A 21,967-nucleotide genomic window follows, 5' to 3' on the forward strand; every position below is an offset into this window, starting at 1 on the left:
GCAACAAAATCCACTTCAGATACATACACTAACAAAAGATTTTAAAAAATCACAAGAGATGTAAAATATAGTGTAGGTTACTTTTCACAGCAACTCATTTAAAGACAAAGAACTAGAGAGGAAGAGAAAAATATCTTTTTATATTAATTTGTTTTTTCTTCTTTGCTGTTTCACAAAGACAGTTGGACCAAGCATGCCAGTGCTATGGTTTTAAAATCCATCAGTAAAAAGTGCTAAAATTTGAGCCTGTTGAAACTGCATATTTCCATAATTCACTCTGGATGTAAAATGGGAAGGCCATTTTCAATGAAGCATTGATACAGTTGGGTGCTAATAGCCTATGAATCCTGGCCACTGGTTAGTAGCACTTAATTCTTTAACTCAAAGTAGTAAAGGTTTGTGCTTTGGTGCCTGACCTATGCTGGGATCTGTAGCATTAGTTCAGAGAGTGGGTATGAAATCAAAGCAAGCTTTTTAGAGCTTTCAAATAATAGTCACACTACTTTCTTCCAATAAAGGGTGGAATTCCAAAAGTAATTTTAATTTTTGTCAATTTAAAACACCATCAAAGCAGATTAATTAGGAGGCAGTTAAAAACTTCACTTACTCTATTGAATTTGGTGTGATAGTGTAACAGTAATAGAATTTGATTTTTTTCTTTCACATTCTCCATCTGAATGTGTCTGAATAAATGGCTCTGCTTATCTGTAATCAGTTGTCTGTTCTTGAAGAACAAGTTTGTATCTAATTAATTTTATCACTTACATTTTGCTATGTATTAAAAAAAAAAGTGCTATTACTTGTACCATAACTTGTCCATCCACCTCATTGCACGTGTAAAATTACAGCTCAAAGACTGGAGTTTTCTCTCTCCTTTGTGTAATTCAAAGTAGCAAAGGCATATCACATATTAAAATACAGAGGAAATATAAGAAAAGGTATGTTGTAATTAAACACAGTTCCAGTTACTGAATTTTTGTTTGCCATTACTGAAAAGCTTCTGCTTATGATTTGTTAGGATTTGGTGTGTGAGAAACTACAGATAAATTAATAGCTCTGAGTTGCTAGGATATTAAACCATCTTCCTGTGTACTGAAAAACTCATAATCAAGAATTATGTTGTATTGGTAGTGCTTGCCCTTCTTCGTACAAGTTGGCAGGATTGTCAAGGAAGCGTGTTCTAGCCTAGCAATCAACTTGATCCCATTACCTATAGTTTAGGTATGTTCCTCTTTCTGCATGAGTACGTGCGCAGACACTATCTATTTCTCTTGCTCAAATATGAAAGTTGACATGCATTGACATTGTAATGAGATGTACATTTAACGTATTCCTTCATGAAGAGGGATGAGAGCAGCATTGTGTCTTGGGGCAGCATTTTGCTGCATCAGACGAGCTTTCCTAAGGAAGTGTCCCTTGGAGCTCGCAAGGTGTACACAACTTAGCTGCTATAGCTCCTCTCTTTTGCATGATCTTGTGCTAGGCACACTTGGCGTATAAGGTATGAGGCAGCCCGTTGGACCCAGAAAAAGGGATACACCGTGGAACTATGCTGTTCTGGAGACGTGGATGTCACGGTAGGGTTGTTGGAGGTCAACTGGAATAAACCTGATACAGTGTCTGAGACTCAGCAGGTGTGTACTTCTTGCTATAAATTACTGTGTATTTAACAGTTGGCTTGTTTCACCTGAGGTATGACTATATTTCTGTAGGAAGGAGAAGTTAAATGACAGATACCAGACAAAAAAAAGAACAAGGAAGAAAGCAGGGTAGAAGGGAAAGTGGAAAAAAGAGCAAATGACATAAGAGAAGTATTGAAGAAAGAAAAAAATGAAGGCAGAAAAAGGATGAGATATAGTAAGTTGCATTTTTAAAGATGAATGATGCTACATTCACTGTTATAAATGGAAATAAACTCAAATAACAAATATAATAGTAAGACTAAAAGATACGGTGGTGTTTCTTTTTTGAAGCATTCCCATCTTTTGACTCTGGAAAATGAAGAGATTAATTCTTGTCTCTCTAAGATGCATTTTAAATGGTTTGTCTTTGTTGTGTATCAAAGTACTATGCTCTGTAAAAATGTTGTTAAACACTCCTTACAGAAGATAAACTGTAAGCAAATCAGTTCAAACAGACATATGAAAGGAGAGGGAGCTATGGAGTATAGTTTGCTTACAAGAACAGAAACTGCATTTTGAAGTATTTGCAAGTTAGGTGAACTGTTGTTTCCGTTTGTGAACAGGCTGATACTCTGAACCCAAAAGTTACCACCATGCAGATCTATGTAATCTGTCATTGTCTCACAGAAGACTAGTGAGCACAATAAGCACAGTGGGGACTTTCTTCAAAATGGTGGATAATTAAATAGTACTTATCAAGTGAATACTTAGCCACCATACTCACATAGATTTTTCTTTCTGATGTGTTTTTGCTATGTCTGTGTTAGGAAACTAAGAAGGCAAAAAGGCCTGTTCTCTGGCCATGAGGCCAGGCAGAGCGGTGTGGCTATGTGCAGGTGTTAAACTGTCTGTGAGATGGTCACATCCAAACTACCTGATTGGAAGGAGCTTCTGGACTGAAGTAGCTAGATGCCTGAGAGGGTGCTAGCTGACCTTGGCCACAAATGCCCCTGGCATCCTTCTGGTAGTGTGAAGGAGATGTGGTGGAGTCCTACTGCCTGGGCCCATGCTTGGGCACAGCAGCCAGTACTGGGCACTAGATCCATGACTTGTTAAAATTTTTTTCCATCTAAGCCCAAACAATCTTATTACAACGATCCTAATATACATGGATTTGAAATAGAAGTGAGATATTAAAAGTTATCTTTGGAGGCCACTGTCTGCTCTAAATAGATTAAAAGAAATCTGATGTCATTTTGCTATCACAGTAGTAACTTTGGTATTATGGAAACCGGAATTCGGAACATTATGTTTAGATACACAAAATATGTGGAATTGGTGGAACATACTGGGACACCATACTCCCAAATGGATTACAAGAGATTTACCAAACAAGCACAAACTTGCACACAAAATAAATCTCTAGCTGTCAGTTCCTTAATGTCACAATTATTGGCCTGGTAATAATAGCCTGGTACAAAAATGGCTAGCAAATATTAATAATAAACATCCAGAGGCCTAACAGACTCTTCTTGGGAAGTAATGGCTTGGCTATTAATACAGTTCATAGACTTCAGAGCAGTAGAATCACTTCGCATTAATTCAATGCCAAAGTGCTTTCCCCAAACCCTTCTTATGACCCCTACAAAGTATTTGCTTTGCACTTTGCCAGGAAGAAATTTCTTTTCAAATTACTTTGCAGACGCCTATTCTGAATTTATTGCCATTCTTTTTCTAATTTGATTTTATTCTCCTAGGACATGGCCTCATTAACTGGTGCCCGTGGTGGAGTATCTGCAAGGTCCTACATATGTTGCTAGAACATAGTTCAATAAGCTATATTATATTAGAAAGACACAAGTCACTGTTTTCCAATCCAAGCTTGCAGACAATACGCATACCAATGAAATTGCACACAGAAGTATTTACTGGTTAAGGACAAGCAATGTTGAGTTTTGCAGAACTCTGGTTTTTCATTTTTATTGTCCTATTGGCTGTAGAGTTGAAATGGTAATGGAAAATAGGTTATAGCAGAGACTGTGGTTCTTTTTTATTTTAGTTCTTAATGTTGTGAATTTTTTCATTGTTAGATTTTTTTTTTTTTTTTTGGCTGTGGAATTTGGAAATTATGACTAGATGGCATTGTATACGTTATATAATTCCTGTGAAAGAGGTAAGATTATCACAGAGTCAGAATTAGACTATGAGAGGCTGGGCCCAGATGAAGTAGTATAGCTTTCTGTTAATGTTTTCTAGATAATTCTACCAATGTATTCTTGTGCTGCCTTCATAGCATACAAATGCATTATTATTCTGCTTTGTGACATGACTGCATGACATGTGAAGTTCATTGTTTTTCCTACTTTCTCCAAAGAATTTTGAGAATACTTAATCTTTGCTTTTATGACCATTTTTTGTCAGTGTGCATGTTACTAGGTATTTACCCTGTGTTAGGGAAGGCAAAGTCCAAAGGGAGAACCTGGAACAGAACATGGTCTGTGTGATCCTTAGTTTCTGCAATCCTTCCTTCCAGAGTTTAGACCTAGTTTCAGGGAAAACTCTTTATCTCTTGTACAGAATATTCTAATTGTTACTAGACACAGTTTCATTTTGAATAAGGCTTGTCATCCATGGTTTTCAGGTTTGAGTTTAGGAGGTAATTTTCAGCCCAGAATACTGAATGCTTTGGAAATAGGCCTAACACATTGCTTAATACTCCTTGAGAAGCCAATATCAGCATCACCCTCAGGTTAAATATGCTTTTGTTAAACCTTGTGGCTGAAGAGATGGACTTCAGAATTCAGTTCGAATCTTTCTTTCCTAATCTAGCTATTCTCACTTTACAGTTGAAGAAGCATCTACTGGGGAAAATGGGGAGGAAAAAGAAAAAAGCAAAGAAGGAAGGTCCAGTACAGCAAGCTATGAAGTCAGATGGGGAGAGAGAGAGAGAGAGGCTGGTTAAACCAGTCTGGAACAGAGATGGCCCTTGGGGTGGGTGCTGATGTTACAGAAATTTGGATTGGAAGACTTTTCTGATGAGTCATTTGCTCTGGAATTAGTTGAGGATGTTGCCCTTCAACAGTGAGACTGTGTCTGGGAATACCCATATTCCGAAGACCATGTGGCTGAAACTCTTCTACTACTTAGGGGCTTGAAGCTTCTTAGGTTAGACCTGATGCTTGGAGGTCTGGGTAATGTTTATTGTGTGGATTCTTCTATTGATTTATAATAATAATCTTATTGCTGTGTTGTGCCTAACTGCCTACATTTGATTCAGTTGCACACATTCAGTAGCTCTGTGCTGTACAGAAAACTCACAGAAACTCTGACACAGTTTATTACACTTTCTTAAAAAATTGTAGGCAAACACAGTTCACTCCTTGACAACTGCAGGACTGTGAATATAATGATCTTATGAAGGCAGAATGTAGATAGAGAGGAAGATAGGTCAGTAGTATAGCAGCAACCAAATACGTTGATTATTCTATAGGGGCAAGACTATATTTTTGCAAATAATGTCTTAGACAAGTAGTAGGGACACTCTTACCTGAATAACTGGAAGTATGAGAAGTGGATCTTATCATGTAGTGTGACGAGAAGTACGTGCAGCATTAATATCATAACACTGTTTTCCTTCTTGTCTTTCAGTAAATCCACAAGGAATGATGAGGCCAGGTGTTGGCATTTGCCATGGTTAGCAATTTAGAAGAGAAAAGCCATGGTAGGGGTAACTCTCAGGTCTTCAGCAGAGACTTTGACATACAGCAGTAAAAGGGCTCTAGAAAAGGGTTCTGATCTGCTTTTGTGCCTCCTGCTCTCCAGAAGTTTGTGGCTTTTGAAGTCTTTGCAAACACTCAACTTAAAAGCTTCTCTAGCAACAATTGCATTGCACTGAAAGACTGCCCTCAACATGGTCATGTGCATGTTTGTACTGCTTCTTGTCTGCCTTTTGACCACACTTCTGCCTTTTAGACTGTGATGTACTCGGTGATGTGCTATGGATAGTGTGTCCTAGGGGTGTGTTCCAGCCAAGCTCCAGCCCACATATGCTGGTTCACAATATGGAAGGTAGACAGAGGAGGAAGGGGTATTCACAGAGGTTGTTGAGATGAGCACTAAGTTCAGGTTTTCAAGATTTTTCTTCAAGATCTTGAATGAGTTTGTTTTCAAAAGCTGAGATTTTTTAGCATGTAATCACATGGAACTTGAAGTTAAGGTGCTGGGCAGGTTTCTACAATTCTTGTGCCTAAAATCCCATCTTGATAGGAAATTGTCTTCTCAGATGGAAACATCAATGAGATGAATGAGACAGAAAGTATCTACAGATCCTACTTTATACATTTCTTATTGTTTTAGATGCAGTGAGGTTTTCCTGAAAATAGAAGAATTTGATATTTGGTCAAAACAATAGAAATGGTTTAAAAAGCATTTAAAATCACTTTCACATACATCACATGTAAAACCATGTGGCTGTGATTAAACAAGCTCATTGCGTGCAAAAGTTAGAGGGTGACTGTTGCTGAGTATAACTTGCTTTACACAGGTTTTTCAGAAGAAGTACCAGTCATAATGATCAAACTATAAAACCAGAAAATATGAGCCACAGCAGAGATCTGAAAAACGGCCAGAGAAACCATCCTGGATTTCATCAAAACCCAAAAGATTATATGACTACATGTCATGGCTTTGGGAGAATGATAAAATTGAAGCTGATGAATGGCTTGTGTTAATCATTTTATATTTGGCTTGTGTTTTAGTTTTCAGGATACTTTATTGTCAAACTTTTTTATTGCTCAGTCTCAGTAAGGGTTTTGTTTGTTTTTACTGAGACAGACTCTGCGTGTTTATAGTGCAGCAACTCTCTCCAATTCTGTCTGGATAGTTCATGAAGAGGGAGCATGAAAAAAGCATGGCTATGTAGCCAAGCTCGTATTGCGGTATTTGAATGTTTATCTGAATCTACTATGGGTCTTCTGGCTGATCTGACAGTAATTTCTGTTTTTCTCAAGCAAACCTGTGTTTCCATATGTATATGTGTATGTGTGTGTATATATATGTATATATAGATATATAAAATCTTGGGAGGAGAGTGGGGAGTTTATGGAACTATTTCTCCCTCTTTTTGTAAAAAAAATATCAGGTAGTGGATTTGCCTCATATGGAGGCTTGCAGGCCCTAGTTTTGTTGTGTGCTTCAAAGAATAGCACTAGAAGCACCTTCATGCTGTAGCCCTACTTTATGATGCGAACCCTAGCCATCCCTGTATTATATAGATACAGACAAGATACCAGAGTGTATTACAACATGTAAGAATCTTGTGGACATGATGTTATGTGAAAGGTTTGGTAACAGCTGACTTACTCCTTTCGTCTCTGAAATACTCCTTTAAATCCTTCAGGTTTTTTGTGTCCCTGCAATACTCTCTCCTCTCTTTATTTATATCATAGGAGATCCATCCTCCTTTGCTTCACGTCTCCCTTTTTGCTTTTTTCCTACATCAGAGCAGCAAATGCTTTGGGAAGGAAATGGCATTTAGATTTGCTTATATCTAGGGTGCATACAGCCAGGAGCTGCATGCTGGACCATTGAATGACTCCTGCAAAGTTAATATCTAGAGTTGTATAAATTACACAGGTCAGCAAAGACATAAGAATTTGGATTCTCTGCTATCGTTACTCACATTTTACATTGATATAAATCATTGATTTTAATGGAAGTTTTAATATATGTCACAAAACTGGTGGAGGGTTAGATATTACAGGCTGAGAATTGGATGATGCAAGTCAAAAATTGTCTTTTCCTGCTGTGATCTCAAGAACGCTATAAAAAGATTGAATTATTCTTGTTTGCTTACTGTTGCTCTGGTAGTGTGGTGAGATCCTGACCATGTGAAATCAAAAGCAGAATTCCTATGTATTTCAACAAGGTTAGGATTTCATTCAGTATGTTAGCTAGTCATGGACCTAGTGCTGGTTCTTACATGGCCCAAAAATGTCAAAGATGTTTTCTGTGAATCATGCCTTTATTACACAAGCAAGCCAAAACAGCTCTCAGGAGCTAGAAGGGTTTTAGTTCAAAGCCATGACAATCAGTTTCAGCTAATAAGCTGCCATCCTGGAAACCCCCAAAGCCTTCCAGAATGTGCTTTCTGCAAAGAAGACTTTCTAGTTTATCTAAGCCATGTTAAGGTGGTATTTTTGTTGTTGTTTTAATGTCCCTAAACATATGCTTTTATCGGCTGGATTTTAAAATGTCTGTCTTCCGAATTTCTAAATGATATATCTAATATGCCTGAGTAGAATGAACTTTGGAAGTAGGAGAGATTTTTTCCATCTAATTTCTTTGATTATAATAGAATATTATGAAAGCATATGGTAGGTTAATTAAGTTAATCAAGATATGGAGTAGATATTCAGTTTTCTTATTAGTGATATTCAAACTCTTAATGGAAACATAATGGGGAAGATGTCTCTTCCAGTCCAGGAGAAACACATTTTAGAGAACTTTTAGAAATGCCTTAACACAGATATGAAAGACTTTCTGAGGCCAGTAAATCTCAGGAGGTCAGATGTTCATTCTGCAAAAAGCTGGCCATTCATGAAAGCCCATATCCCTCACTTCAAAAATAGTAGTAAAATCTCAGTAATCTTTATGTCCCAGTGTGCTTGAGCAATAAGATTGGAGTTGTAGGAAAGGTTATATAAATGTACTGAGAATTTACTTTCTTTCTTCTGGTTCTGCAATCCCATCTGCTGGGATGGGAAACACTGTAATTTTCTGCCCCTTACTATGTTCTGACCTGCTGCTTCGTATGACATAAGGCTGTGAGCGTGAGAGGTCTGTGCCTAATAAGGTTCCTCTCAGAATACACTCTGATAGCTATTAGCTGCATTTTGGAGAAAACCTGTTAAGCTCTTTCATCTACTCAGTAGTGTTCATTGATCCAGAAAAAAAACCTTCCTCCCAGGTTCAGATGTGAAAAGGAATGACTGAGTGTGCACGCTTCCATTGACACAGTGTCACTGGGGACTGAACTGCCAGGCTGAGGTCTTCATTGTCTCTGCCATAGGTCAGAGTTTCAGCAGCTGCCAAGGTGAATTTGGGCTTGCTGTGAATACTGGTGTTTGTGTTTCATTAGGCTTAAAGTGTCTTGTTGTATGAAATGGGGTAAGAACAGGCAGGTGCTTAAGCAGTGTAAAAACTGTTGCATTCCTGTGCTGGACAGTTTGTACCATTAATGTAATTGAAACATCGGTATTAAATTTGTAGTGCATTTCTGAGCTGTTTTAAATGCAGAGTTGTACACGTAAACCTTATACAACAGTATCTAGAAATAATGTATTCAAGTTGTAATGGTCTTGCTATAGAAGCACAGGCATAAGAATCTGATGATGAGGGTTTTGTTCTTGGCTTTGCCAGAGGTAGTTTGTGACTTTGGAGAGCTTGCCTGACCCTGCTTTCCCAGAAATGCATAGGCACGTTGTTCCTGTGTTACTTTCATCCCTTTGGAGAATATAATCTTTAGTGTCTTTTCCTTCAGTTTGCCAATCTGCAAAATGGGGATATTTCTATAGGAGGCTTAACACTCATAAATACTCATGAGGGTTTTTTGAGATGTTTCAATGAAAGGTGCTATGCAAAATCAAATCAGTATTATATACCCTGAGTGAAGAGAGCTCTGTGAATGTTGGTGCCTGAGCAGAATTGTTAATGGTAGGAAGCATCTTAATGCACCAAAATGTATTGGAAATTAAAATATTGAAACTGAAAATAAAATAACAATTGAAATTGGAAACATTTCTAACAGTGAGAAGAATTAATTCTTAAAGTACCTTCTAAGAGCTGAGTTGTCTCTTCTTAAAATCAAGACTCTCTCTCTGAAATATCTAACTCAAGGAGAAGTTATAGGCTTGATACAGAAATCAGAGGTGAATTTCCTTGGTTATGTATGCAGCGTGCAGATGACAACTATCTTTTCTGGCCTAAAATATCCATGAATATATATATTTTTTGGTGGAACAGTCTCATGTTTGTGGCTAAATAGTGCTTTTCTCTAGAGATTTAAATTCCATCAAAGCTATTAGTTTGAAATGTATAATGTAAGCTCGTTATTTAGACAAACATAATGGCCTAGATGTTTATTTTAGGCAACTCTCTCCAGCTGTATTGATAAATAGATGTTGGAGAGACTGGATGTGGTTCTCCAGCACTCAGCTCCTTGGATAAAGTTTAGATTGCACATACTCAGTATAGCAAATGGAACAAACTTGTCTAAGTAGGAGTAAAATTCTGCAGTAAAATTTGCCTTTAATGCATTATTTGTGTGTGGCAAAAGTAGGATTGATATTGGTAAGGCTGCCTAACAAAATTCAGTACCCTGTGGTGATGCCTGAGCTAATATGGGCACTAGAGGTGGGATGTCTATTACATGTGTGCTCCAGATGAGCTGGTCCAAATGTCTCCCTGTAGGACTGGATAATTTACACAAACCCTGTGAGTTCAGGAGCAGTTGTCACGCTACGAGTTGTAAGGAGCAAGGTTTAATGTACAGTACTGTATACAGGCAATTTGGTAATATTCTTGATGGCTTGAACAAAGACTTGAATCGTGTCTTATATGGCACACATGACTAGATAATTTCAGCGCTTTTTGTACTGTTTCTAACTTGAAGTAACAGTCGTCTTTTGTCTTCCTTTGCAGTTTATAGGAAAATAAACGTGAATTGCATACCTGATCTAACTTTGGAGTTAGCAGTGGAGGTCTCTTCTAGCCTAAATTATTCTATAGTTCCGTGATTTAAGAGTATGTGGTTTTGCTTTGTATGTGTGTAAGAATGAGTCTGCCCACTTCAGGGCCACATCGTTGGACAGATATATATAGTTGGAGCCAGTCCAGATGTGGAGGAGTCTGTAGACACCCTTACTGACTGTGGAGATGAGGGCCACTAGCTTTAGTGCTAGATGGGAAGTTTTCCTTAGGGGGGAGGATGGCACATGCAGGCCAGTCAGCGAGGAGGCTCTTTTCCTTCCCTGGGGAAACTGGCTTCTGAGCTGGCTAGCACCCTTGATAGCTCTGTGCCTGGAAGGGCACCCAAAAGGAAGAAATGTCACAGTAAGAGACTGCCTTTCCTCCTGCCTCTGCTTCTTACAAGCAGCTTCTGTTGTCTGAGTCGCGGTTAGCTTTGTCTCCTGTTAAGCCCCAGGTGTGCGATTTGGAGATTCTGTCCAAGGCACCAAGGAGGTTGGATGGTATTTTTGGCAGAAGGGCATTATGACATTCGTGTTTAGTTCTTGGGGAGGTATTGGACTGTTCCCATCGGTAGACTTGGGAGAAGGAAGGTTAGACATGCCAGTTTTTCCCAAACAGAAACAAATTAGATGACAATGTGGTGTGGATAACTATGAAGGAAGTATTATTTTTAAACATACTTAATCCCTCTAGTATCTCATGCAAATACTATCTCAAGTAAATACTTAGTTTAAGGAGAAATACATACTTTCATGAGCAAAATATGCTTTGGCTATTTTAACAAAGAACATAAGAAGTACAAGCCACAGTGTTTGTGAACAAATTGATTTGGCATGCTTATGGGTTAATTAACCAGTTGAAAAAGTTTGCAGCTAGTACCTACTGATAGTACTGAGAAGGAGAATTGGTGTGTTGCTTGTAAGTTTACAAGGTTAGACCAAAGCGTGGGTAATCTCTCTCACTGCATATTCATTCATGTCACAAAGCAACACATGATGTGGGGGTCTCAAGGAATCGTTGGGAGTTTCCCTGTTAATTTCAGTGGGACCAGAATTTCATATGCATAATGAAACAGCATGAATAATTTGTTCATTCTACAATTCCCTTTGCTACCCAAAACTGTCACCAAAGCCTTTGTATTTGCAAAGAGCCTACAGCCAGGCCCAAAGTCTGATTTTCATGATTTAACATGAGCAAACTTTGTTCAGATTCATAACTCAATATGATTGAACAGTTCTTTTTCTGACATGCCTTTTTTTAGAATAAGAATCATTGATATGAGGAAGGTTGACAGAATAATTATGTGAAACATTCAAAATTATCCCTATTCTTATTTAGGTGGGTTGGTTACTAATGGAGAATTTATGTGTTTGTCTGCAAAATCTGTATTGTATAAATAAATGTTTTGTGATCTATTTTTTTCTTTAAATGGTATTTTACAATTTTGGGCAGAACACATGATTATTCTTTTTTTGTGTGTATATCCTGTTCTTTCATGTTATTGTTGCAGAGTCTGAATAAAAATTATCATCACAGAACTGTTGTCCCAGTTATATTATACCAACAGTCTTCATAGAATTTTTATGTATATAAGGAGTTGCAGATTTTCAAATAACCAGTTAAAAATATTAGTATCACTATTGCTATATATTTCTCCCCAGTCTCATCTAGAAGTCAAGCAACCAGGCTGTGGTGAAATTTTCATAAAAAACATCAGATGCGGGACTGCCCTGTTCCATAAAAGCCCTAAGCTATTCAATTCTGGCAAAATTACAAACAAGAATTTACAAAGAAAATAACCAGGCAACTGGTTATCCTGGCAGCATTTTAAATGGACTTTGGAAAAGGAAACCATTTCCTTTGCAATGATACAAAATATCATCATGAATCACAGAAAATCAAACAGGAAGGGCCATTGAGAATGGTCGTTTAATAATTTCTTGTGGTCCATGGCAGAATCAGCTGGAACTGCTGGACCAGGTACTGTCAAGCCATCATGTTTCATTCTCATATCCAGCACACAGTTAAAAAACTAGTGCAGTTTTAAGCATTATGAATTGCAGGCTTGGATTATCTTTTAAAGCAAAATACTTGAAAACAATTTAGATCTACAGCTTCCTAGTTGGTTCTAAATTTTGTCTTTCCTGTGAACCAAAGGTGTCAGTGCAGGGTGAGATACAAGAAAAATACTAAGGAAGCACAATATCTTTGGTGGATAATCTTGAAAAATATCAGCAGGGAGAAGACAAGAATTCCCAAAGAATGACACATTTTCATATAATGCTCAGAGAAAGGAAGGCGAGTCATACTCTCTATGCATTTTTTTCAGTGAACTGTGGGAGATTGCATTATGCTCAGTTTGCCTTTAACTGCAAAAGCTCTTCATCTGGAGTATATCTAACTGTAGTGATTGTTAACAATGGTTACATTTTAAATTGAGATGCTGGCAGTAGAAAAGGCAGGAGGTTTTACAGAGAGGACATCAAGCAGCCTTAATGTAGAGACTTCCAAATCTTTCATAATAATTTAAAAATATACATTCGAGGTCTGCTTTTATGTAGTTTTCCTGAAAATCTAAGAATTTATGTTTAATGCACATAATTGAAATATTTTGATAATTGTATACTCTGGTTCTTCATTTATCTGTTAGTGAATTACAAGGCTTTGCAGTCAGAGATACTTTGACTTAATACACTTGGCCAAAATCTGAGTTAATGTCAAATCATTATAAAATAGTAAGTGACCTGCAGTGGACCTTAGGTAAAGATCTTCCCCTAAAACTGTTCATTCCATATTCAACTTAATCACATGTGTTTATAAGGAACCAGTCTCTATCAATCACACAGAGCCATGGTAAAAGATAATTCCCTTTGGATGAATGTGGAGAAGCACTGCCTCTCAAAATGCAAGGACAGGCATAAGGACTAATTTTCTCTTGCCCTTTCTTTAGGATGCAGCTTCCTCAGACAAATGGCAAACCTTGATACCAGTGTGTGAAGGGCAGGGCTATTAGTTTTCATGGGAGCCCTTCAGCTAGTAGCTAGCTGTTCAAAATGTAGTTGGTTGTGTCTACACATTGCGATGTCAGAAATTTTGTTACCTGCTTAACCAGCATTATGCCATCTGGAGAAAGTAGCACCTCTGCAAAAAGAAATACAAAAGTGATGTTGTATCCAAGGCAGTAGGATCCGCTTCTCTGCTTTCAAGGCCCAAGCTAGCACCGTTGCACAGTGGATTTTGTTAGCTGTAGCTCAGAGTTCAGTTTACTGCACTTCACTGCATGGTATAAGTATGCCCAGTGGCTGCATTCTGCCTGATAATGAAAGTGGAAAAGACTGTTTATGGTCTGTGCAAAAGATCCTGCATCTCTATTCAATGGCCAGACAACAAAGAGTATCCAATGATTGTTGTAAAAATTCTATTTATGTTGTAAAGCCAAATATTTTGTAATATATGTTAGCTTTATCTGTAAATCTTCTGGTTTTATCTGAAAGGAATAATTTAGTCACTATTTTTTATTTATTGAGATCTTCACATTCACTGAATATTAACATAAAGTACACTTTATTTATTTCCACTTCTGTAAAAGCTATACCACTGCACACTTATAGCATACATTCATTCAGTATAGCTTCTTTACGATTTGAAGGTACTAATGTTTATGAATTATCTTTACCAACCAATCTGTCCAGTGCTGTGCTGTGTGAAACTCTTAAGGTCTTGGGACAAATGAGTGAAATGAAAGACAAAGAGAAGCAAGGGGAGCTAAGGAGAACAGTGAGAATCCAAACTGAGCTAGTATTTTCATTAAGTCCTTGTGCTCCCTTTAATGTAATCTCCTTTTAGTTGGTCATATTTTTTCATGTGGTCTACTTTATACTGCACACACGTAGTGGACTTCAGTGTTTGCCTTGTCTTAAGGTTGCTTTGGATGAGGCCTTTATTGTCATTCTGAAACAGAAAGTGTTTCTGAAGGAAGATGAGGCAATGGGAGGCGTTCCCTAGAAACATCAGAGTATCATTCTAATAGTCAGCATTTTAGACTGACTTTGATAAAAACTAGCACATGAGTTTTCCTGGTCCCTCTATAGAAGCAAGGAACTAACCAGCCCTATTTCCAGGATCTGAACATGTATGCATGCTAACATACTGACAAATAATCTACCAAAGAGAGACTGGGCTTTGTTTCAAGAGAAGGCTGGGAGCAAGCCAAAATAAGGCTTTTAGTGTACAGAAGCATATGACAAGCCTAGATTAAAAAGATATTCAGATAAAATATTTTTCTCTGTGGTCATACCATACTAAACTGCAGTCAGCTTGCTAAGCATGAAAATATACTGCTGAATGCACCTTTTAACTAATTTTAATATGAGGAAGAACTTCTCAGGATAGTCAATGTGCTGTAGTAGAAAGTGAAAATCTAGGGGAAGGTCAGGGGAGCTACAGTGATATTACATTTGGTGGAAGCATGTACACAGATGTGCCTTGAGGAGGGAAGAGGCTTGTTCTCTGCAGTCACCAGGGTTAGGTGAGGTAAAGGCAATGGGGAGGTCTTTTTTTTTTTTAATTGAACTTATTAGGAAAACAAAAAGTATAAAGAGGTGAGGAAAATTAATACCTTTAAGGTGTAAGAAACAAATCTTTGAGACATGGACTACTGTGTTTTATTTTTATAGTGTGTGGTGCTGAAAGGTCCTGGTTGGTGAAGGAGCTCATAGGTGCTGTTTTTACTGTGTATGACCTGCTGCTAATAACTTAAGAGCTGAACTATTTTCATAAGTTAAAAATGGAAGGTTTTGGAAGACTTACAGCAGGACTACTTTTAAAAATAGTTTTTCAACTTCTTGGCCATGTGTCTCCTATTGATTCATTCTGACTGGTCAAAGTGTCAATTCTGAAAATAAACCAAAATACAAGTTTAGAAAAATCATACAGCTCGTGTGTCATTGATAAGCAAAACCATATGAAATTACACATATGATTAGATCTGCCAGCTTCTGTGGAATGACAGAAATTTTCCCCACCTGCCTAACAGCAAAATGAAAAGCTGTAGTACTCTGGCCTCAGCTCTACAAATTCTTGCCAGTTCTAGCAGCCATTAGTCACATGAAAAATCACACTGATTTTAATGGAGGGAATTCCAGGATTTAGGTGCACTAAAGGCATTTTCTTTCTGAACAAATTCTGTGTCCAACTTGTAAAATTATAACGTTATTTTGCATACAAGGTTCAGTAACTCTGAATAATTTACTGTAATGGTTTTGTGACCTTAAAATGAAGAAGAAAGTTAGTGCAGGTAACTTCTACAGACCAGGCTCTCTGTAGAAGTTCATGCCAGATCTGTAAACATAAAGCATACTTTTGTCACTATAGAAGTAATAATTTAAGTTCCCATAATTCCTGTGGGTACATTAAAATGAGTCTTTTACTTTTTAGGGTTATGAAAAGATCAGCGTTTTTAAGTTCCACAGTAATTATCATCATATTGTTTAATAAGCTAATTTAATGCTGAAGCATGAATCTTTAAGAATGAATAACAAGATCGGATCTCTTAAGATTTGAGATGGACAGCCTCCAAAGACTCCTAAGCATATAAATAATAAACCATAGTAGCAATAATTTTGAAAAGGCACCAAGGCGCACATCAAGAATTACTGAGGAGAAAAAAAATAATTCTGAATCACATACAATGTTCTGATCCCATTTAAACTGATGGCAACCTCCTGTTGCTTGAACTTAAGATTTAACCTTTTGTCTTGTTATGTGCTTTCAAAGCACATATGTGGGCATTCAGATACCTATTGATAAAACAAATGACTTGAAAATTATGCAGAGCATGGGGAAATAAACCTGGAGAAGAAAGTTAACCCTAGAATTTGCTGGCTTCCACACCTCTTCCTCCCTAAACTTTTTTCTTAACTAAAGATTAATGCATATAACAGTCCTATAACTAGATGGCTAAACAAAGTATCTTCATCTTTATGGCATACCTTTACTTACCTCTGTCTTCCTGCTGGGATGGATAAGATGGATTGCTTTTGTATTCTATTCCAAAATCCAAGTGAGCTAAGACGTATCAGCATGAATTAAATTTTTTTTTTAGGTTGTAGTATGGGGCATGTAAAGAAGACCTTGGTGTTACTTAAGAAATGTTGATATGACTGTAGGATTGAAGGCATCTATACGTCAGCTTTACGCAAACAGTTAAGGGATGTTATAAGCAGCCATTGCCTCCAGCAGCTCCAGAGCCTGGCAATTCCCTCCAATGCAGCTGCCGGAGCCCAGGCCCCGGTGCCCTGAAACCCAGAGGTCTCCATCCCAGACCAGTGGACACGGCTGCTGCTTTCCCATTTACAGGTTCAACCAGTAGCAAGGCTAAGTGTGTACCCCAGAGACACACACATGGAGAGGACGCATGCATGGCTAGCTACACAGACTGCCGTAGGCAAGGCACTTCCTTCAACAGTGCCACATGTAATGCTTCCAGAAGTGATATAACAGCCGAGTCCCCTTCCTTCTCTTTGGCTGGTAAGGATTGACATTCACTAGTGAAAGCACACACACATTTGTGGATCCCCCAAGCACCAGCGTGGCCCCTCTGTCTGCCCAGCACCCCTGGCTGGATCCTAGGCCCCTTACCCACCCCATGGGTCCCTCACTTGCCAGCTGGTCCAGCTCTGTCCTTGCTGCAGACAGACACATGCACTCACACACTTGTCCCACAGGCACCCCACACTCGTGGGTCCCCCCAAATAGCAGCATGAACCCTATGCCCACCTGATACCCCTGCCAGGCCCTGGAGCCTGCTACTCACTGGCTAGTTCAGCTTGAGGATTGTGAGTGAATACACAGGCACACTCCATGCATGCCCTGGTTAGTTTCTTAATGGCCCATCACTCAGTAACTGGAGGTCTTTGGCATTGTCTCTGTTTAATCCCTTGTCTATCAGTTTGTGTCTGTGTGCTTTTGTTTATTGTTTCCCTCTTTGCTTATTATCCCCTTTTGTATTGAAAAGGTCCTTGATTGGATAAAGTTAATGAAGCAGATACTCTCACCTTCCACATGCCCTTGGACAAACAGGCTTTGGCATTGGTAGGGGTGACAACTTGAGCTCAGTACCCTGTACTCAGCATACCCAAAGGCTGTGCAGGCATCTGGCCAGTTAGACAATACTTCTGGCCTCTGACTCCAGTTCAGTGGCAGGTTTAGCTGTGGTGATTTAAGATGTTACTCCTGCAACTGTCCATCCCTGTGCTTATCAAAGGCCTCCTCCATTGCCAAGCAGTAGGTGTGAACACATGACAAGTCATCAGTTGCTACGGTTCATATTTTAGCATATTAGCATGAATCATTAATGAAGATTAATGAAGTTTTCCTATATTCCATTGCAACTTGCAGTAACTTTGACCCTAGCACATCTGATTCTGCTGTTCTGCAAGGGCACTGCAAGACTGAGCTGAGAAGTTCTGGGGCTGGATGCAGCAGGGCAAAGCACTTAACCCACTGGACTTCGTGCATCAGGGCACTTCCCCTGGTAGCAACACCGAACCCCACTGAGCTGAAGCAGGCCCAGCTTTGTTGACAAGAGCTCCAGTCACTGCTCTAGTAGCATTGTTAACATACCCTATCTACGTGTTTCTTAATCTTCATTAGACTTTTATCTTGTTAAATTTGAGGGTTTTAAAAATGTCTTTGTTCTCTTCCTTGGATCTGCACTTGCCCACAGATCAGAGTGTGGGAAACATTACAGTAGGTCAAAGAGCTGGTTGGTGCCAGCTCCTGGCATTTTTTGCGTAACAGATCTCTATCTCGGATCTTACAATCCTTCCAGTAAAATTGACATCCTGAATGGTTCACCTCCTAAATGGGAAAAAAATGAGGAAGGTTGAATAAAGTGCGTGAAGAAATCATGTAGCGCAGATAGGATGGAGAGAACTAGAGACACACAGACCCCAGTACAGAGAGAGTTATGGGAAAAGGGGAAATGTGTAGAGCCCCAGCTGTCCCCCAGGGGAGCACAAGGAAGCCTGGCAATATGATTTGAGGGATCTTTGGTGACCAAGTGAGAGACAGGCGGATCCTGCCTGAGGAGGGAAGGAGATGTTGGCAGGTCCTAATGAGAAGGTGGCACATAGGACAGTTTAGGACTGGGAGTGGAAGTCCCAGCCTTCTACAGAAGCACCAAAGGGCATTCAGCGGAAACATTGGAAATGTACTAGTTGTATGACCTATTCTTAAGCCTCCTCAAGGATTTTATAATCTGCAAGTATAATCTGCATTATACTGTGTGTTAGAAAATGCATTTTTCTTAAGAAATGTAAAGGCTCAGCTCTTGCATCTGTACCAACTGTAAATAGAATCTTACTCAAGTGAGTAGCCCCAGTCAGTTCCACTTGAACTGTTTGTAATAGAAGAAATAAAGTTACTTGGCATCTGTAAGGGCCCCAGAACGATTTTCTGTGAGCTACTGCAATACTCCTACATTGAACAGACTGTAGATCACAGCAGGATTTCTCCTGCGGTGTGGTGATATCCCAGATGAGTCACAGCAACAGAATCCAGCCCCAGCCAGCAAAGTACCAATTGTGGCAAGAATGGCTGCAACTATAGGTAGCAAATCTCTATCCTGTGTTCGAGAATGTGGCCGAATTTCAGCTCTATGTTGATGCCATGTCTGTATTAATATCTTTATTACAGGGGCAAGTTTTTTAGCCCTGCTTCCTTTGTTGGGTTAGGGTTCTTTTCCCCGTCTCAGCAGATATCCTGAGAGAATGTATGTGGCCTGTAATGCAGCTGTGGATTTTTATGACAACAGGGCAGCAGATGTTCTGTGTTTAAATTTATCTTCAGATGTTAGTACTTTGATAAACAGCATTCAGGGACTTTTTACTGTGTTGCCGAAGTGTTTTTCCATTCGGCATTTGCAGAGTGGAATGCTGAATTCTGAGACTATTGAAAATGATAAATCAGTTATGATGGCTTAATCAGTAAAACATAGATGAATTGAATAATAAGCGGCCAATGTGAACATTTGTGCAAACGTAACTGTATATTTATATGTTTCAAAAATTCTGTGAACACCAGGAAAACTAATCTTTTTAGAGATAGACATTATCTCTTTTTTTTTCTAGTTTTTAGGGCTAATCCAAGGCTAATGTATGGATGCTTTCTTCCTATGAGTAAAAGCTGCATACTAGGCTTTTTGTTTCTTCTGATTTCTTCTAATTTCTTTTTTTCATTTCTTCTGATCAGGTATACTTATCCTTATATTGCACAGATCTTACTTAACTTGTCATAGCACTCCCCACATTTACATGTGTATGAAACACCTTCTGGCTGAAGGAAATCAGCTATCTCAGAAACTACCAAGGGTTTCCTAGCAGGGAGTGTAGGGAGTGCATGATTCAGTCAGCATCAGCATGGAGGACCTGGAGACATCTGTGTGGAAGATCTGCTTCATAACACAAGTGTACCTGTTGAAGACATCTGGCTGTTAAAATAACAGTTTGCCATGAGGATTTAAGGAGTTACTTGGTGGAGACATAAAGGGCATGAAGAGAGATTTGATCGCTCCCCGGTTCTGCCGTCTGGAAGTCAGTCAACGTGAAACTTGGCCATTGACTTTAAGTAGCAGTCCATTAAGGCCCTAAGAGATTTGGAGGTCTGAATTTACTGTGGCATGAGGACAACAGGCTTTGGCCCTGAGAAGTTAGAAAGTTAAGAAGTTTGCTACAATATCTGGACACCTCAATGGAATCTTTCTGACATACAAAAAGAAATTTTATGTATGTGTTTTGTTTTGGTTTGGTTTGGTTTTTTTCCCCCCTGTAATTTTTCCTCACAAACCTGTCTTCTAAAACTGTAATTATTTTTATTTTTAAAACACAGTTCATCTGGCTCCTGAATTTCTAATTGTGGCTTTCAGCATGTGATCTTTGGACTCCATGGAGAGTGGAAGGGAGTGGGTCTGAACAACTTCTAAGACACTTATGGAAGATGACTGAGGAAAAAAAGTTCACATATATTAATTCTACGGGAGGCTGCAGTGGGAATTTTTTAGGTGTTTACAAACATCAGAAGTTTGAAAATCACTGATCTAGAATATGAATGTTTTGCTAGCTGAATTACAGGTGCTAAGGCTTGCCCTCTTCTTTGCTTTTAGTCTTTCCTAGGCTTTTTGGCTCTGGAAGCTGGAATTTGGTATTTGCCTTTTGGCTGGCGACATCACGCAGTTATCTTGAAGTCTTTTCCTGGAAGACATACACATTTTCTTTTCCATTGCCAGTTTTATGGCTGGGTGTTAGGACCAGTGCAAATAATTCTAAAGTGCTTCTAGCTTAAATATGCATTATCTGTGTATTAAAGAATATTAAAAGAGACAACATGCATTAGAAATCAGTACCTAATGTAAGTTTCAAATGCTGGACTTCTGAGTGCTCCTGAAAACATAACACTCTATTTTCTGTTTGCTATATTGCCATGTAAAAAACTCTTACTAATAGTCTAAATGACCACATAAGAAATAGAGAAACTTGATACACAAAAAATATTGGCAAATACACAAAATCCACAAAATTAAGAAAGGTAAACCATGTCCTTTTTGTAGTTGCTGTCAATTGTTACTGCAACAAGTAAAGCAAGCAATATAAAATATTTAAAGTTTGTTTTTATTAGCTATGTTTAAATTTTAAGCGTAGAGTCAAGACCTCGTCAAGGCAGTTGGCCTTGCTCTGAGTTGGAAGATTCCTGTGTGGGTCTGAGGATGTGGTGTAACCAGCTTCCTCTCCTGATGATGTGTCTCAAGCTAAAAATTTATTTCGGAGCACTTACAGCCAGAGTGCTCAATACCTTGTAGTATTGATTCCTGGCAACTTATAGGCTGATCCTGCACCAAAGGTTATAGTAATTTTGCTAGTGCATTCAGTTGGAGGTCATATAGGGGCCTTACCAGTGAATAATACCTCAATTCTAAATGATATTTTATGTGTTAATATTTATCCAATGCCAACTATATGCAAATTGAATAGAAGTAATTTTAATGTCAAAGTTAATCATGAAGCTGAATATTGTAACCAGTGTCAAAGTTGGGAAACGGGACTGCACAGAAGTTAGCAGTTACAGCTGGGGTGAGTACAGAGGACTACTGCCAGTGCCATAGGGTATTTGTGAGAATACGTGGGGTGGGGGGGGCTGAGGGAAAGATGGGAGTTGTGGGATCGTGAATTTAACCATGGCCTTTCACCTGTGTTGAGAGATGGCATCTGTTGCCACCATCTGTTCCACTTCTCTTCTTATCTTCCCATGTATGATACCAGGCTGGGAGCCCAAAAAAGGGGACACTTCAATGAAAGTTTGATGAATGCTGCTCTGAACTCCCTAGGCAGCAATCAGAGCTTCTGTGGATATGTGCGGTCTTTTGCCTGGCAGAGAGGAAGATGCAACAGGGCTGCCACAAATGTGATTAATATCCTGCAAGGAAATTTTCCTGACTGAGCTTCTATCTAGGACGAGTAGTATGTTGTCTCACAAAAAACTGTAGTGAAAATAAAGTTCAGAAAGTCAGTCATCCTTAGAGAATATCCATTTGGTGGAGCTTC

General features: G+C 38.8%; 1 long non-coding RNA gene across 5 annotated transcripts in view; it reads left to right on the top strand.

Moving 5' to 3' along the window:
* The window catches only part of LOC142408346 (uncharacterized), a 39,585-nt gene that overhangs the window by 5,489 nt on the left and 12,129 nt on the right, over positions 1 to 21,967 (top strand). Inside the window, exons 2-4 of one of the 5 annotated variants that reach the window (XR_012775262.1) lie at positions 1,484 to 1,634; positions 1,713 to 1,857; positions 3,380 to 11,844. This is a non-coding gene — a long non-coding RNA (uncharacterized LOC142408346). Of the gene's footprint in view, positions 1 to 1,483; positions 1,635 to 1,712; positions 1,858 to 3,379; positions 11,845 to 21,967 lie in introns of those variants that run through there. The other 4 variants (XR_012775264.1, XR_012775263.1, XR_012775266.1 and 1 more) reach the window with 4 other exon arrangements.

The sequence above is a fragment of the Mycteria americana genome, chromosome 3 (genome assembly GCF_035582795.1).
Source record: "Mycteria americana isolate JAX WOST 10 ecotype Jacksonville Zoo and Gardens chromosome 3, USCA_MyAme_1.0, whole genome shotgun sequence".
Taxonomy (NCBI): Eukaryota; Metazoa; Chordata; class Aves; order Ciconiiformes; family Ciconiidae; genus Mycteria; species Mycteria americana.